The following is a 6000-nucleotide window of genomic DNA, read 5'->3' as shown; positions in this document are numbered from 1 at the left end:
ATCTTTTTGTGGTGGTTTTGCATCTATTTTTAGACATTTTGCTTCTTTTTGTGGTGATTTTGCGTCTATTTAGTAATTTAGCATCTTTTTGTGGTGGTTTTGCATCTATTTTTACTCATTTTGCATCTTTTTGTGATGATTTTGCATCTATTTTTTGTCATCTTGCATCTTTTTGTAGTGGTTTAACATCTATTTTTAGTCATTTTGCATCTGTTTGTGGTGGTTTTGCATCTATTTGTTTTCATTTTGCATCTTTTGTGCTGGTTGTTTATCTATTTTTAGACATTTTGCATCTTCTTGTGGTATTTTTGCATCTATTTTCAGTCATTTTGCATCTGATTGCGGTGGTTTGGCATCTATTTTTAATAATTTTGCATCTTTTTGTAGTGGTTTTGCATCTATTTGAAGTCATTTTGCATCTATTTGTGGTGGTTTTGCATCATTTTTAGTCATTTGGCATATTTTTGCATCTATTTTCAGTCATTTTGCATCTGATTGCGGTGGTTTTGCATCTATTTTTAGTCATTTAGCATCTATTTTTACTCATTTTGCATCTTTTTGTGGTTGTTTTGCATCTATTTTTAGTCATTTTTCACCTTTTGTGCTGGTTTTGCATCTATTTTTAGTTATTTTGCATCTTTTTATAATGGTTTGCATCTATTTTTAGTCATTTTGCATCTTTTTGTGTTGGTTTTGCATCTATTATAAGTAATTTTGCATCTTTTTGTGACTGTTTTGCATCTTTTTGTGCTGGTTTTGCATCTATTTGTAGTCATTTTGCATCTTTTTGTGGTGGTTTTGCATCTATTTTTAGTCATTTTGCATCTTTTTGTGCTGATTTTGCATCTTTTTGTGCTGGTTTTGCATCTATTTTTAGTCATTTTGCATCTTTTTGTGCTGGTTTTGCATCTGTTTTTAGTTATTTTGCATCTTTTTGTGGTGGTTTTGCATCTATTTAAAGTCATTTTACAGCTTTTTGTGGTGGTTTTGCATCTGTTTTTAGTCATTTTGCATCTTTTTGTGGTGAATTTGCATCTATTTTTAGTCATTTTGTATCTGTTTGTGGTGGTTTTGAATCTACTTTAAGTCATTTTGCATATTTTTGTGCTGGTTTTGCATCTGTTTTTAGTTAGTTTGCACCTTTTTGTGGTGGTTTTGCATCTGTTTTTAGTCATTTTGCATCTTTTTGTGGTGAATTTGCATCTATTTTTAGTCATTTTGCATCTTTTTATGGTGGTTTTGCATCTGTTTTTAGTCATTTTGCATCTTTTTATGGTGGTTTTGCATCTGTTTTTAGTCATTTTGAATCTTTTGTGGTGGTTTTGCATCTATTTTTAGTCATTTTGCATCTTTTTGTGGTGGTTTTGCATTTATCTTTAGTCATTTCGCATCTTTTTGTGATGGCTTTGCATTTATTTTTAAATATTTTGCATCTTTTTGTGGTGGTTTTGCATCTGTTTTTAGTCATTTTGCATCTTTTTGTGGTGGTTTTGCATTTATTTTTAGTCATTTCGCATCTTTTTGTGATGGCTTTGCATCTATTTTTTGTCATCTTGCATCTTTTTGTAGTGGTTTAACATCTATTTTTAGTCATTTTGCATCTGTTTGTGGTGGTTTTGCATCTATTTGTTTTCATTTTGCATCTTTTGTGCTGGTTGTTTATCTATTTTTAGACATTTTGCATCTTTTTGTGGTGGTTTTGCATCTGTTTTTAGTCATTTTGAATCTTTTTTGTGGTGGTTTTGCATCTATTTTTATTCATTTTGCATTTTTTTCTTGTGGTTTTGCATCTGATTTTAGTCATTTTGAATCTTTTTGTGGTGGTTTTTCATCTATTTATAGTCATTTTGCATCTTTTTGTGGTGGTTTTGCATCTATTTTTAGTCATTTTGCATCTTTTTGCATCTATTTTCAGTCATTTTGCATCTGTTTGCGGTGGTTTTGCATCTATTTTTAATCATTTTGCATCTTTTTGTGGTGGTTTTGCCTCTATTTTTAGACATTTTGCATCTTTTTGTGGTGGTTTTGCATCTATTTTAAGTCATTTTCCATCTATTTTTAATCATTTTGCATCTGTTTGTGGTGGTTTTGCATCTATTTTTAGTCATTTAGCATCTATTTTTACTCATTTTGCATCTTTTTGTGGTGATTTTGCATCTATTTTTAGACATTTTGCTTCTTTTTGTGGTGATTTTGCATCTATTTAGTAATTTAGCATCTTTTTGTGGTGGTTTTGCATCTATTTTTACTCATTTTGCATCTTTTTGTGATGATTTTGCATCTATTTTTTGTCATCTTGCATCTTTTTGTAGTGGTTTAACATCTATTTTTAGTCATTTTGCATCTTTTTATGGTGGTTTTGCATCTGTTTTTAGTCATTTTGCATCTTTTTATGGTGGTTTTGCATCTGTTTTTAGTCATTTAGAATCTTTTGTGGTGGTTTTGCATCTATTTTTAGTCATTTTGCATCTTTTGTGGTGGTTTTGCATCTATTTTTAGTCATTTTGCATCTTTTTGTGGTGGTTTTGCATTTATTTTTAGTCATTTCGCATCTTTTTGTGATGGCTTTGCATTTATTTTTAAATATTTTGCATCTTTTTGTGGTGGTTGTTCATCTATTTTTAGTCATTTTGCATCTTCTTGTGGTGGTTTTGCATCTGTTTTTAGTCATTTTGCATCCTTTTGTGATGGTGATGCATCTATTTTTAGTCCTTTTGCATCTTTTTGTTGTGGTTTTGCATCTATTTTTAGTCATTTTGCATCTTTTTGTGGTGGCTTTGCATTTATTTTGAATGATTTTGCATCTTTTTGTGGTGGTTTTGCCTCTATTTTTAGTCATTTTGCATCTGTTTGTGGTTGTTTTGCATCTGTTTTTAGGCATTTTGCATATATTTTTAGTCATTTTGCATCTTTTTTTGGTGGTTTTGCATCTATTTGAAGTCATTTTGCATCTATTTGTGGTGGTTTTACATCTATTTTTAGTCATTTGGCATATTTTTGCATCTATTTTCAGTCATTTTGCATCTGATTGCGGTGGTTTTGCATCTATTTTTAATCATTTTGCATCTTTTTGTGGTGGTTTTGCCTCTATTTTTAGACATTTTGCATCTTTTTGTGGTGGTTTTGCATCTATTTTTAGTAATTTTGCATCTGTTTGTGGTGATTTTGCATCTATTTTTAGTCATTTTGCATCTTTTTGTGGTGGTTTTGCATCTATTTTTAGTCATTTTGCATCTTTTTGTGTTGGTTTTGCATCTATTTTTAGTCATTTTGCATCTTTTTGTGGTGGTTTTGCATCTTTTTTTAGGCATTTTGCATATATTTTTAGTCATTTTGCATCCTTTTTTGGTGGTTTTGCATCTATTTTTAGTCATTTTGCATCCTTTTATGGTGATTTTGCATCTTTTTTTAGTCATTTTGCATCTTTTGTGGTGGTTTTGCATCTATTTTTAGTCATTTTGTATCTGTTTGTGGTGGTTTTGCATTTGCTTTTAGTCATTTTGCATCTTTTTGTGGTGGTTTTGCATCCATTTTTTAGTCATTTTGCATCTTTTTGTGGTGGTTTTGCATCTGTTTTTAGTCATTTTGCATCTTTTTGTGGTGGTTTTGCATCTATTTTAAGTCATTTTGCATCTTTTTGTGGTGGTTTTGCATCTATTTTAAGTCATTTTGCATCTTTTTGTGGTGGTTTTGCATCTATTTTTAGTCATTTAGCATCTTTTTGCATCTATTTTCAGTCATTTTGCATCTGTTTGCGGTGGTTTTGCATCTATTTTTAGTAATTGTCATATTTTTGTGGTGGTTTTGCCTCTATTTTTAGACATTTTGCATTTTTTGTGGTGGTTTTGCATCTATTTATAGTCATTTTGCATCTTTTTGTGGTGGTTTTGCATCTGATTTTAGTCATTTTGCATCTTTTTGTGGTGGTTTTGCATCTATTTTCAGTCATTTTGCATCAGTTTGCGGTGGTTTTGCATCTATTTTTAATCATTTTGCATCTTTTTGTGGTGGTTTTGCCTCTATTTTTAGACATTTTGCATCTTTTTGTGGTGGTTTTGCATCTATTTTTAGTCCTTTTGCATCTTTTTATGGTGGTTTTGCATCTATTTTTACTCATTTTTCATCTTTTTGTGGTGATTTTGCATCTATTTTTAGTCATCTTGCATCTTTTTATGGTGGTTTTGCATATGTTTTTAGTCATTTTGCATCTTTTTATGGTGGTTTTGCTTCTGTTTTTAGTCATTTGGCATCTTTTTGTGGTGGTTTTGCATCTATTTGTAATCATTTTTCATCTTTTTGTGGTGATTTTGCATCTATTTTTAGTCATCTTGCATCTTTTTGTGGTGGTTCTGCATCTTTTTTTAGTCATTTTGAATCTTTTTGTGGTGGTTTTGCATCTATTTTTAGACATTCTGCTTCTTTTTGTGGTGATTTTGCATCTATTTAGTAATTTAGCATCTTTTTGTGGTGGTTTTGCATCTATTTTTACTCATTTTGCATCTTTTTGTGATGATTTTGCATCTATTTTTTGTCATCTTGCATCTTTTTGTAGTGGTTTAACATCTATTTTTAGTCATTTTGCATCTGTTTGTGGTGGTTTTGCATCTATTTTTTTTCATTTTGCATCTATTTTTAGTCATTTTGCATTTTTTTGTGCTGGTTTTGCATCTGTTTTTTAATCTTTTTGTGGTGGTTTTGCATCTATTTTTAGGCATTTTGCATATATTTTTAGTCATTTTGCATCTTTTTTTGGTGGTTTTGCATCTATTTTTAGTCATTTTGCATCTTTTTATGGTGGTTTTGCATCTATTTCTAGTGATTTTGCATCTTTTTGTGGTGGTTTATCATCTGTTTTTAGTCATTTTGCATCTTTTTGATGTGGCTTTGCATCTATTTTTATTCATTTTGCATCTATTTTTAGTAATTTTGCATTCTTTTGTGCTGGTTTTGCATCTATTTTTAGTAATTTTGCATCTTTTTGGTGTGGTTTTGCATCTGTTTTAAGTCATTTTGCATCTTTTTGTGGTGGTTTTGCATCTATTTTCAGTCATTTTGCATCAGTTTGCGGTGGTTTTGCATCTATTTTTAATCATTTTGCGTCTTTTTGTGGTGGTTTTGCCTCTATTTTTAGACATTTTGCATCTTTTTGTGGTGGTTTTGCATCTATTTTTAGTCATTTTGCATCTTTTTATGGTGGTTTTGCATCTATTTTTACTCATTTTTCATCTTTTTGTGGTGATTTTGCATCTATTTTTAGTCATCTTGCATCTTTTTATGGTGGTTTTGCATATGTTTTTAGTCATTTTGCATCTTTTTATGGTGGTTTTGCTTCTGTTTTTAGTCATTTGGCATCTTTTTGTGGTGGTTTTGCATCTATTTGTAATCATTTTTCATCTTTTTGTGGTGATTTTGCATCTATTTTTAGTCATCTTGCATCTTTTTGTGGTGGTTCTGCATCTTTTTTTAGTCATTTTGAATCTTTTTGTGGTGGTTTTGCATCTATTTTTAGACATTCTGCTTCTTTTTGTGGTGATTTTGCATCTATTTAGTAATTTAGCATCTTTTTGTGGTGGTTTTGCATCTATTTTTACTCATTTTGCATCTTTTTGTGATGATTTTGCATCTATTTTTTGTCATCTTGCATCTTTTTGTAGTGGTTTAACATCTATTTTTAGTCATTTTGCATCTGTTTGTGGTGGTTTTGCATCTATTTTTTTTCATTTTGCATCTATTTTTAGTCATTTTGCATTTTTTTGTGCTGGTTTTGCATCTGTTTTTTAATCTTTTTGTGGTGGTTTTGCATCTATTTTTAGGCATTTTGCATATATTTTTAGTCATTTTGCATCTTTTTTTGGTGGTTTTGCATCTATTTTTAGTCATTTTGCATCTTTTTATGGTGGTTTTGCATCTATTTCTAGTGATTTTGCATCTTTTTGTGGTGGTTTATCATCTGTTTTTAGTCATTTTGCATCTTTTTGATGTGGCTTTGCATCTATTTTT

The sequence above is a fragment of the Echiichthys vipera genome (assembly GCF_963691815.1).
Source record: "Echiichthys vipera genome assembly, chromosome: 9".
In the NCBI taxonomy this organism is placed as follows: Eukaryota; Metazoa; Chordata; class Actinopteri; order Perciformes; family Trachinidae; genus Echiichthys; species Echiichthys vipera.
Note: the sequence above shows the minus strand (reverse complement) of the source record.